This window comes from Nestor notabilis, unplaced genomic scaffold (genome assembly GCF_000696875.1).
Source record: "Nestor notabilis isolate BGI_N333 unplaced genomic scaffold, ASM69687v1 scaffold2211, whole genome shotgun sequence".
Classification (NCBI taxonomy): domain Eukaryota; kingdom Metazoa; phylum Chordata; class Aves; order Psittaciformes; family Psittacidae; genus Nestor; species Nestor notabilis.
The window spans coordinates 45,073-57,580 of record NW_009913144.1 but is presented as its reverse complement, the minus strand read 5'-3'; positions in this window follow the sequence as shown (position 1 = coordinate 57,580).

Genomic DNA, 12,508 nt, shown 5'->3' with positions numbered 1-12,508 from the left:
TATTAAGAGCGAACGAAAGCACATCTGAGATGAGCACCCTTAGTTGAACAGAACATCAATGCCTCAATGCACATTAGTAATAAGACTAGTAGCTTAAAGAACACTGGTTTGTAATGTGATTGTATTTATGACAACACTTACTGCAAACGCTGCTTAAATGCATTGACCCCTTAAAGACAGTTTCTGACTTTATGATGACAATTCAGACTGGTAATATATCATGTTTAGACTGCTGGGAAATACTCAACAAATCCAATCCAAGGTTTATGTCTTCTTACTTGTGCCTTCCACGAGCAAAGAAAACCTGGGGTGCCTCAGTGTGAGATCCTGCTACATCTCTGATGTTACAGTCCAGTAATGTCTTCCAGTGCACACATACAGCTGACCTGGTTGTGCTGAAGCTGAAAGGCTACTTTGGTGTCAAATAAAACACTTTTTTACATCATGTAATTTACCCAGGGAAATGAGGTTGGCAAAAGATTTAACAGGCATTAAGGAAAAGCAGTAGATAGATATAGGTAAAATAAATTCCTCGTGACATAACCAGAACAGTGTCTAGGTGAGACAGTGCCACAGTTCTCCCTTTTTGGGGCAAAAATAATCTCTCTTGCAGAAGAGCTGAGCAAGTGTGTTTACCCCTTAGGATTACCTCAGAGATGGAATTGGTCTGGTGAAAATTCTGGCCTTTTGCTTGGATCCTGACACTTGCATTTGTTCTTATGCTTCGTAAGCTCCTTCAGCACAGAGTGTAGGAAGAACATCCCCATCTGTCACTAGGGCAAAACATTCTCCTGCAGAAATCCTACTTTGGGTGAGCTTTCAGAGGGGATTGTATTTCCATGGTATCCTGTAATGATCTGTAGTGGTGCAAATACCTGTTACATGCTGCATCCTTGCAAGACTAGTAAGAATATTGTGAGTTTGTGTAGATAAGTCCCAGTTATCCTTTAGCAGAATTTCCCTGGGTGTCTCTTGGGATCGTTTCACTCAAAACATGATAGACTCCACAGTGTATTGTTGCCTCTGCATCCATCAGGGATGCCAAAATTAAGAGCAACAGCCAACAGACAAAAAGCAGAAACCATAATTCAAAGAAATGCCCCCAATATATCACAAGAGTTTTGCCCTCACCTCATTCTAGTGCTCTGTTGGAAGCATTGCAACTTATCTTAAGTGTGGCTGAACCCCAGATCATTGTTTTCCAGCCAAAGACACATATCCAGTTCCCTGTCCCCAGTACAATTCAGGTATCCTCCTCTTGCTCAAATGCTGAACACATGGGACACAGCAAGAAACCACAGAAACATTTCACCTGGAAACATATCTACAAGGATACCTGGATATAGAACTAACTTTTCACAATGCAGAGCAGCACAACTCAAAAGACAGCCCCTCCTACAGTACTGCTGCCAAGAAAGCTTGAGTAAATCAGCCTCAGACACATCCTACCCAGGGTACAAGCCAGTTCTGACAGCAGCTCTCAAATCCACCTATTTAAGTATCAGAAAATGAAGTTTTATTAAAGTCTTTTTCCATTGGTCTCTCCATGTGAGACTATCCTGTTTCAGGGCACTCCCTATTAGAAGGCCATTTAAGCATCGCAAAAGCCAACTAGAAGACACAGCAGGAACTCCTTAGACCACATCTTTCAGATGTTTAAAACAACCTAGCATAGCATGGAATCAAATATTCACTATGCCCTGGAAGAATGCATGGGATAACTTGAAATCAGCAAGAGGACAGCCTCTCTAGTATTTAAGTAATTATTTCATTTCTCTTGCTACTGTCTGGAAAACAAATCCTTCAGCAAAGATGGACCTGAGTTTTGTGCATTATCAGTCAGGACTAATTCTATGGTTTTCTTTCTCAGACTTTACCTTGCTGCTCTGCATATCTCAGCCATGCTTTATCCCAGAGCTCACTTCTTTAATCAGCATTTCAAAATCCGTGTGCATGGAAAACACTACAGAAAGTGGCAGGGCTTCTTTTCTGATTTTCTTTTAAATGAACTGCTGTTGTGTTTCTTTAATAGGTTTAGTTCTCACCAGTGCCCAATTCTTAGTGATTTGTTAAGTCTAATTAGGCAGTATTCAAATGTGCCATGCATTCATTTGGACATTGCCCAAATCCCACACAGATTTCATATGAAAATGGTTTATTTGAATTTTAAACACAGTCTGTTCCACCAATTCTGACATATTAAGCAAGCTCACAAGCCATTAAAGCCATAAAACGCCAGTTGACCTCGCATCCCACAATGATAGGGCATGAACAAAGCTATTTACTTTATTGACTGATGCTCAGAAGCAAGAGGTACGTGCACTCTCTGATTCTGTATCCTTTGATTGCTCCAAGGTTTGGGTGAAGTCCAGATGCCCGACTGCTTTAGTCTGTACAGAACTGTTGGCCATTCCAGCCCAGCCACAGAGCCTGAGATTCCCCAGTGCCAGAAAGCACTCTTCCACAGAATACAAATGATCCTGCCTGCTTCAACTGTTTAATATGATAATAAAGTCACTTTAGCTAATGGGCTTTAAATACATCTTTCAGGATAGTCTAGACAACTCGCAGACTACTCCTTAGCATTGCCTTCAGAGCAACAAGGTACCTTTTCTAGTTCTGTGCCAATTTGTATTGGAGAAGCAGCACAGGCTGATCAGAGCTCAACGTAACCAGCTAACACCAAGCATCAGCCTCACTCCTCCTCTCACTGATGCTACCTGCAGCCAAGGATTTGCCTCCGCTAGGATCTCTATGCTTAAAAAATGAAAAGTCCCCTTTTTGAGGTAAAGGACCAGTCAAATACACCAGCCTTTCAGGGCTCACCCATTGCCTCTGGCACATAGATCTGTGGACATTAGCTTGCCCAGACTAGGAATGTATGGGGTGGTAGCTGGCTATGGATGTTAGCATAGCAAAAGAAAAGTGCATTTTAACACATGCATTAAAGTCTGCTCTACCTCTGCTAATGCATTTGAGCAATCTAGCACAGGCACTGCCTCTTTGGGTCAGTCTAGACAAGGCCATAGAGAATCTGGGCTGAGCACACATTCATTTCCCAGGATTGCAATAGATTCTAATGGAGCATGACGGCACCTTCCAAACACAGCAACCTGGGAAATAAATGTCTTGGGGTTCATATCAGGGTTAGCCTTACTCCTCTGGCAACACTTCCTCCATATAACTGCAGAAATCATAGGAGAACAAAACCACCAAGATGATGGCAACAATCCAGGACATGAATGATGAGTAAAATTACCTTAAGATGGAAAGAAATGCAGGACTGCCAAGATCTTGATAAATAACAAGTCCTATAATTCCATCGCTGAAGCTTCCATTAGGCAGCAATATTCAGAAAGGTGACAGATTCCTCAAATTATAGAATGGTAAATGAAAGGGAAACTATTTCAGCTCTGTGTCTCCACACAGCATCAGGGAAAGCAAGGGAAAAGCTCCAGGAGAAGTTGGGCTGCTTAGGCATGGCATGGAGCTCTTGTCAAAATGGGCATGGGAGCAGGTAGGGGAGGGGGCTTGGCACATCACTACAATCTGCCCTGGCAGCAGCACCCATTACATGCATCAGCATGAGATGAAAACTGCTTCACTTCTTTAGGTCCTGTGGGCCAGAGTTGAGCCAATACAGGATTTCTTTACTTCAACAGCAGAATGGCACATACATACATTTGAATTCAGGGGATTGGAGAGAGAAATTTGCAGGGGGGAGGTGGAGAGACAGATTTGCTCTGGGGTAAGCAAGCTGACAAGGAGCACAGGAAAAAAAAAAAAGCCCTTTGCTTGTGCACAAAGAGCATCTCTCCAGCCCAACTGAAGTATTTTATTTTGCCTTTGTAAGTATGTAAAACTTAAAGAGTGACATTTTTCCATTTCAAACTTTACAGACTTTTCTAAGCATTTTTAGCTAAACTTGTTTTAGCTAAACAAGCTGCTTTACTCCTTTCTCAGTGCATTTGAAAGAGCACACCAGCGCAGTCATTTGGTGCCGAGCACAGCAGTGGTGTTTCTTACTGCAACTGTCCCCTGGGATTAATGCACTCTACAGTATGGACACATCCTTAGGAATCACATCTGATAACAGTTTTTTAAGCTGCCAAGTATTACCCAGTATCAACACTCTATATCCCATCAGCCCCTTGCAATTCCTTCTTAAATCTGCCTGAAATCCTCAGCACAACAGGATTAAGCCACCTGAACAAAAGAGGAATGACAGATAAAGTGCCCTGTATTTGAATGCACCTAATTGTGTCTTTTCCATCCACGTTTCTTCCACAACAACTGTCTTCCCCTTATGGTCTTCATCTGGATAGAATTACACTGGTAAGCGGCAAAGAAAAAACCGAAGAGCTCAGTCTGGAGATGAAGCAAAAGCTCTCATACAGCAGGAGCAGGCGACCAAGGTTTCTTCATGCAGGTGCCAGCTGTGAACACTCCCTACCAAGAGCGGGCTCAACTTCTGTGCACAAGGAGAGACAACACTCCTGGAGGGGCTGCTGATTTTTCCCCAAGAAATAGGCAGTGACAAGACAGCAGAGATCTCATTTTGTTGTGCTGACCAACCCTCAGGGTAGCTTCATACTGTGGCACTGACTCAGAAGATGATAAGTCAAGTCATCACCAAGTCCTGTGCCTTCTAGAGCATGATGCTAACTCATCTATGCACTGCTGAGGCACCATCCACAGCATTCCTCTCAGCACTACTCTGAGCTGCTCCAGGATCAGTTTCCCCATGAACTGCAGGAAAACACACACCTTTCTGGACAGAAGGAAGAGTAAATGCTCCCTCCCTGGCAGTGTTCAAGGCCAGGTTGGACAGAACCTTGGGCGACATGGTCTAGTGTGAGGAGAACACCTGATTGCTCTGGGGCCAACTTCTCTATGGCCAAGGAGCAGCACGCCAGAATTGTAATCACAAGAAAGATCTTCAAAAAAATACTGATTTTTCCCTTCACTCTCTGCATATTACTGAGGCGTTTGGGAATGCTGATATCACAAGCAGAAGGGAAAAATCTTTCCCTTCAGAACAATCACAGCAGGAGTGTTCTATGTCTCCCTGTGAGAAAAATTGCTTTTATATTATACTTAATGACTGAGCTACCACACAGGCAATGCAACAGGCAAGAGGCATCTGTTGAGATAACAGCAACGCTCTCCACTCATTTAGATTCTCCCCATCTCAGGTAAGTGTGAGCTTTCATGCCATTCCCAGTGCAGCAGAGGATTTGCCTCTCCCTGCATTCACCATCCCACCCCCAGCTGAAAAGCCTGTGGGAAGCAAAGGCAGAAGGTGAGTTTGACTGTCACTCACTCACATTAACCAGTGTCATAGGAGCCTAGAGTTCAGATTTCTCATCTGATTTCTCAGCCTTCACCAAAACAACCTTTGCAGGCAGGTCTTGCCAAGGCTTCAAATCTTACCCAAACTAATCAATAAAAATGACAAAAATCAGAAAAAAATAGAAGCTGAAGAGAGATTAAAAAGCACAAAGCTGTTGCACCACACACACAGATGAGGCCACATGGATAAGAAAAATGCTTTGCTGTCTGAATGGAAAAAAATTAGGAAGTAATGGGATATGTTTTGCAATGGACGACTAAGTTTCTATGCCCCTTGCAGGTCAAGATCATCAAAACTCACTAAAGCAAAAAGGAAAGATGCACCAGTGCTACTGGGAACAGGAGATGAAGACAAGGAAATAGAAATAGAGGTGGGGAGGCCTTTGACATTAGTCGGGAGAGAAAGGCCCTTTCTGTGGATTTAAATTAAAGCTGTGTAAAGAGGGATGGCTGTCAGTGCATGAATAAACCTGTCTGACACATTATGCCTGCAGCCCTTTGCTGGACCAGGGAAGGCAGAACTTTGCCAGACTACTGTGGCTAAATAATAAAAATAATAACAAATAACAATAACAACAACAGTAACAACCACCAGAATAATTGTGAAATTAACTCACTTCCCAGGAAGAAGGAAGGGGGGGAAAAGGGGTTTAAAGTTTGGGTTTATTTCTCATTATCCTACTCCGATTTGATTCATAAATTAAACTGATTTCCCCACGTCAAATGTGCTTTACCCATGACAGCACTTGGTGAGTGATCTCTGCCTGACCTTATCTCAACCCATGAGCCTTTTGTTGTATTTTCTCTCCCCTGTTCAGTTGAGGACAGTGACAGAGAGGCTTTGGGGGGCACCCGGTGTCCAGACCCTGGTATAACTGGTACCACACTTTTTTCGTACCAGTTATAGGCATGTTCTGTCTCCATTACTGAGCATGGACTGTCTCAGACACAGGCAGGGGAACAGCAAGCCCTGCTGCTGGCAGCAGGACTACTTAAAACTAGAATATACCACTAGAATTGGGTCAAACCCAACCCATCAGTAGTGGAAAACTGTTTAAAATGTGAAACTAATTTCAACTGCAGTGGGAGTAGCAGAAAACACCATATTTGCACAACAATATTACATTCACCATGGTATTTTATCCAATGTTTTATCCAATTTGATGCCAACAAAGGGCGTCTGATGTCTCTGATCCATTTTGCTTCATCACTAGGTGTCCTTTGAAGGTCCCTTCCAACCCATACTTTTCTATGAGTCCATGCTTCCACAGTGGAACTGCAGAGCAGGCAAAAGCAGGACTAGTTTGGGTGCATGCCTGACCAGATAAATCAGACTTCCCTGCACTTGCCATGACCTTCTCAGTCTCTGAACTCCACCATGGCTGCAGACTGACGGTGCCAGCTACAGCCAGCGGCTGAACACTGTCAGGTACTAGAAGGATTTGTACTCTCAAAGGTAGTTGCTTCTCTCTTCCATAACAAAAGCAAGTTTATTTCACACCCCAGCACAGGCACATGTTTGTGTAACAATCCAGACTGGATCTAACACTGTACCCAGCATGCAACTATATCATTGCATTGCCAAAGCCTCCCCAAGTCCTCCAGGTGTTATTAATGATGAATGAAGCACTAAATCGTGTGTTCTCTTTTGGCAGATACTGGATCACATTAGAGAAGAGTGTATTTAACTTGTACCAGGCCACACCCTTCCCCTATTTGCAAGGTACGATGTAGATCCAGGCTCCCAGCACAGAGTGATTTTGTTTGCTGGCCAGTAGTGATAGAAAGTGAGTTTACAGCACTGTGTTGCAGCCCTTCCCACAGAGGAGGCAGCAGAGGCAGCCCAGATAAGCCCCTGTCAGGAGGGACCAGAAGGTGTTTCCACCTGACTTTGTTCTATGAACATGTTTGCAGGAGATGTGCTCTGGAGCAGGGCGGCAGCCCTCCTCCCATGGCTGGGCTGGCTCTTCAGTACTCGGCACCAGCCCTCCAAAGCACATCTTGAGCTTTCAGCCTGCTTCCTGCTGCACCGCCTGCTTCAGTTAGATGTTGTGTTCTCTTCAGGACAGCACTCTCTGTTACTCCCTCTGAAAGCAGCCTCCATGCCATGAGCACAAGCATTTCGTAAAGCCCTGAGCCCAACAAGTACCATCTGCTGGGGAGCAGGAAGCACCCAAAGAGAGGAGCTTGGCTAGGGAAGTGGCCTGACATTCAATATCAAAGTCTCATGCAAACCCCTGAGGCTCATGCACAGATTGGAAGGCAGAAGTTTACCAGTAAAGGGAGAAAAGCTCAGGAGGATCTGGACGTTCCAGCACACTAGAAGCCATAAAGATGAAAGAAAACACTTGAGAGAGGAAGGGTTACTTAGCCCAGCTCTTCTGTGAAACCAAAGCCAATGTCACTGTTAGCATTCCAGCAATTCCAGATCATTAATGCTTCTAAAGATTCCAAATTTTCCAGGGCTGATAGGGACAAACTCACCACCCTCCAAATCCCCAACAGAGGTTAGAGATGTTTTAAAGGTCATTTTCCAGACAGCTCAATATTCTGTGTTTCACACTACTGACAACCTGGCACGTATTTAGGGTAGCAGAAGAGACACCTTCATAATGCTGATGCCAAATGCAGCTGCTGCACTCCTGGTAGCATGGCTCCTACACCTTCCTGTGAAAACACAGGCAGCAGAAGGCTTGTAAACAGCAAAATAGGTCAGACCTATAAGCTACTGAAGTCCCAATGCTCAGCAGAGCCACCCCTGCAGTGGATAGCTATTAGATAATACAGCCCTTAAAAAAGGTAGGGTTTCTCTCCAAACCACACTTACAGGCAGGCATAAGACCTCTCTCCCCTAAATTGCTATTATTGACTATATTAAAAGTGACACAAGTACGCCTGGATGGGCAACATTCAACCCCTTTGTGCACAGAGGGCTTCCTGCTGTACAATCACCATGAACTGGAGGTGCAGTAAAGCCATGACACAATTAATGCTCTATCAGATAGGTATGAATCCCTTCTTCATTAGTGCAAACACTTCACAGCACACACATTCCACAGAGGAGAAAGTCTCTTGTTAACTATTTGGATACCTCCTCCTGGTAGTGCAAGGTATTAAATCTGGTGCTGGTGATTCTGTTACCATGGGTCTGACCGTGCGTTTGTAACTCTCTTTATTCTGCTTAAATAAGCCCACTCCAACAGTCAGTTGCTTTTGCCACTAAGCAGGGACACAACATTAACTACAGGCGTTCAGCTTCAGAAGTACCAAGATTTGCACATTTGCTTCCATCCTGGTCTGAAGTAAAACAAATGCTTTTCAAAGGAGCAAAGCAGCCTCAACCCAAAGCAGCCACTTAGCTACTAGCTAGGGTAGTAGCCAGAAAATCCTGGTTCAAACTCATGCTATTTTTCTTCTTGACCAGAGACTTGACTCTAGATCCACTTTAGGCAGGGATTGAGACGAGCTTTCAGCCATGAGTTCATCTCAGAAATGAAAAATAAACAACAAAAGTCAAGAAAAAGGTTTTGGCTAAATCTGAAAAACAAATCCACAAGAATGATGTGCTGAACCATGCTGCAGGATGGCAGACCCTCCCCTGAGCACAGCTGCTGAGTAGCATTGAAGATTTCTGAAATCTAATTTTACTTTAGTTTTGAAATTACTCAGATTTTATCCAGGAAATAACATTTAAAGCTGATGTCAGACAGTGGAATTGTTTGGATGCTTCAGAAGCAGCCTCATGCAGCAGCATCCAACATGATGTCAGTGAGAAGCAGCAGCAGGTATTACAGGAGAGCTCAGGGCAGAAAGCAGTTCGCTTTCATGCCATCTCAGTACCTTGATGGACAAAACATTTGCAGTGGGTTCAGCCCTGCAGCAGCACCACCACTGACCTCCTGTGTCACTCACCAGGAGCTGCTGCAGCATGAACAAGTCAATGAAAGGAAGATGAAGCAGCACCACAATCAGAGAGATTGTGTGATTACAATTGAGTTAAATCATGAGATTGATCCAATTCTCATGTGCACTGTTTGCCAACAACAGCTTAGGCACGACACAAACTCTTCTCACTTTTTAACCGGAGTCTGAAATGCAAATTCAGTTTTTATTTTCTCTTTTTTGGGGCTCGGTCTAACATTAGAAGAAAACTGGAGAAGTAACTGTCCCAGTTCATTCACTGCCTTTCCATAGGGGTATCCTGAGGCACCAGCCTGGGTTACGGAACCTGCAGTCCAGATGCACTTTTACAAGCAAGGCAGTGCCACTTTGCTTCCCAAAAGAGCTTCTACACCAACAGGCAGGCCCCAGTCACCTTCTGTGTGCAGGGATCACTACAGGACATACCACTCCCTCCACCAGCCAGAGGATTGACAGCAGCAGTGAATTTCCAGCAAGTAATAGAGCTGAATAAACACACCCCACAGAGCACTTCTGCTGTGGCCATAACTCTTCACACACAGCACTTAGAGTGAGCCCAGACTCATCCCACATTGCTCAGTGCTCTTCTCTCAGCTTGTTTCAAAGCATTTATGGAATTCAAAGAAAAGCCTGATAAGGAAGAAGCAGTCTGCACACTGACAGCTCAGTCGCAGCATGCTTCACATGGTGTGTGCTCAGGGAGAGAGGTACCAGCACCCTTCACCCCAGCCTGAATTAATACACCATCATAGCTTTCCATCAAGCAAAGGTGCCCAGCTCATGTCAGCAGCCATCAGCTGAACAGGAAGCACACGTTCTGCCCTCTTTGAAACCAATGCAGATGTGACCAGCAGGGAGCTGTCAGATCTCCAATACTTAATTTAGGGCACTATGATAAGAGTCAAAATTAAGCTGGATCTAGGGCAAAGCAATTACAAATGTGAACAGGGAATGCTCCTACTTATGTCTGCCTCAGGCACCTTTATCTGCTGCAGAGACCAGTTAGCATTACACCTGCAGGATTCAGAGGACCAGTGACCCACCTCAGCAATGCCTGATGGAGACTGAAGCCTTAAAAGCCACACAAGTGCTAAAGGGAATCCTGATGGCATTCACTGCAAGGATTAGTGCTGGAAACACAATTTCAATCTACACAATTGTTAAAATTCACTTTTGAGCATTTACCCGACATAAATTTTAGTAGAAGCTTGGGTTTGTCACAACCAGCTGGTGCATGAGAAGATGAAAGGTGGCAATGGAGAGGCACCAAGGTCAAGCAGTAATGCTGTGGCCTCCTGCTCAGCACAAAATGATCTTTCTGTTCAATGCATTGAACAACATGTTCATGTTGTTGAATATTCATGTAGGGTGTCCATGGCAGAACTAAAAATGGAAATCCATTTCTGATAATTCCATCAGGAGAGAACTAGCCCTACGTAAACCATAGAAGGCTCCCACGGTTGAAGTCCTAAAGGAGTAGAAAGGGAGGACATAGTTTGCCTGAAGTCATGGACCTCACTGTCACTCATAAGCAAAAGCATTTTGATGTGTGTGCACTTTGTTATAGAAAATTATGCTCAGAGCAAGTCCCTGGTAAATCACGTGATAAAGATAAAGTGATCTCCACAAGCAGAGATACCCAAAGCACCCCAACCAGCCCTTCAGTTATTAGAGAAGTACTTCGGGGAGGAGACAAAGTTAAACAAAGGCTGTGTTATACATAGTGTGCAATGCTCTCAGTTGCACGATGTACCCTCATTTAGATCATGTCACTCACAGCACAAGTTAAACAAGATGTTACAGAACAGGGGCTTGTCAGCGAGACAAGGATTTCAGGCAATATCCTCATTCCTGAGCACAGGCTCCTGACAGTGATCTGTGTATGACAGGAAAGCTCCCCAGCAGATGGGAAAGCGACAGGCTGTTTTGATAGCTGCAGTGCAAGGAAGACTGCCACCAAAAACTCTTGACAGTTCCATAGCAGCACAGACAAAGTAAATACATGAGCTGTAAATACCATTAAAAGGATGTGAGGGATTGGTTATCAGGGGAGAGCTAGGAGGGTTTGAAAGGTGTATGTGGAAATATTTAGGCTGACACATAGGAGTTCTATGCCAACATTAAAATACCAGAATGATGAATATCAGGAAAAGAGTAAATTTATAGGAAATCCATATCTGTTTACTAAAGCAACAGATCCACTTTGCTAACATAATTAAAAGCTATAAGCACACATGATGTTTAAGGAAAAAAATTATAAGAAACAATCTGGCATCAGCTAAGAATAAGTGATTTGGTATAATAACACTCCTGGGTATGAAGGTTGTACAGGAATCAGGGCACTCTTCTTTCATAAACTCCAGTAAGATCACCTGACAAATACACCACAGACAGTTGCACATTTCATCTTCAGGGTTCGTATTCCAGTTGAAGTAGCCACAGGCCAACAACTCAAAGTACAGCTAAAACACACTTACCAGCATCCCTGCTAAGGTTCCCTTCCGTGGTCAGTCAGCAGTCTTCTTTCTGCTAGAGAGATGCTTTTCCTGAAGGATGCTTCAGTTTTCTTCCCTCTCAGGATTGTTCTTTGTTCCATAATGCTTCTTACACCTTCTATCTCGTACATGTGGCTGAGACCTTGAAGCTCTTGAACTTTCTATTTCTCTAAAGATATGGAAATCTCTCCTAATACTTCATGGTTTTTGGTATATGTAAAACCAACCTTGAGCTTCCCAACACATACCTGTAAGCTGGACACTCTAGTTAGTAATATCCTGAGCATGACCAAGCAGCATTAGCTTCACTAAAGTATTTGTCATTTATAATAAATCACTTACTGCTAAGGAAGACAAACAGAAAACTAGGAAACCTGGCTAAACACCCCAAGTTCTTACAAGAAAACTACCTGCACCTAGGACAAGGCTGAAGTAAACTTGCAGAGGTCTTATTTAAGATAAGAGAGAACACATGGTTGCTATTAAAGGAGTAATCAGCAGAACCAGACACCTGTAACATTTGTAATCTAGAAAATAAGGCTGTCTGAACACCATACACCTGTGTAAAACACAAAGGAAACAGGAGTAATGTAAGTGCAACATGAAGTGATTGATGAAACTACACTAAACATGGGCAAAATACACAGCCCAAGATATAGTTTATAAGTATGTGGAATATGTAGCTTGTGTATCAAAACCTACACTGGTGGTTTCAGCAGTTTTCCTGCACAGATCCATGC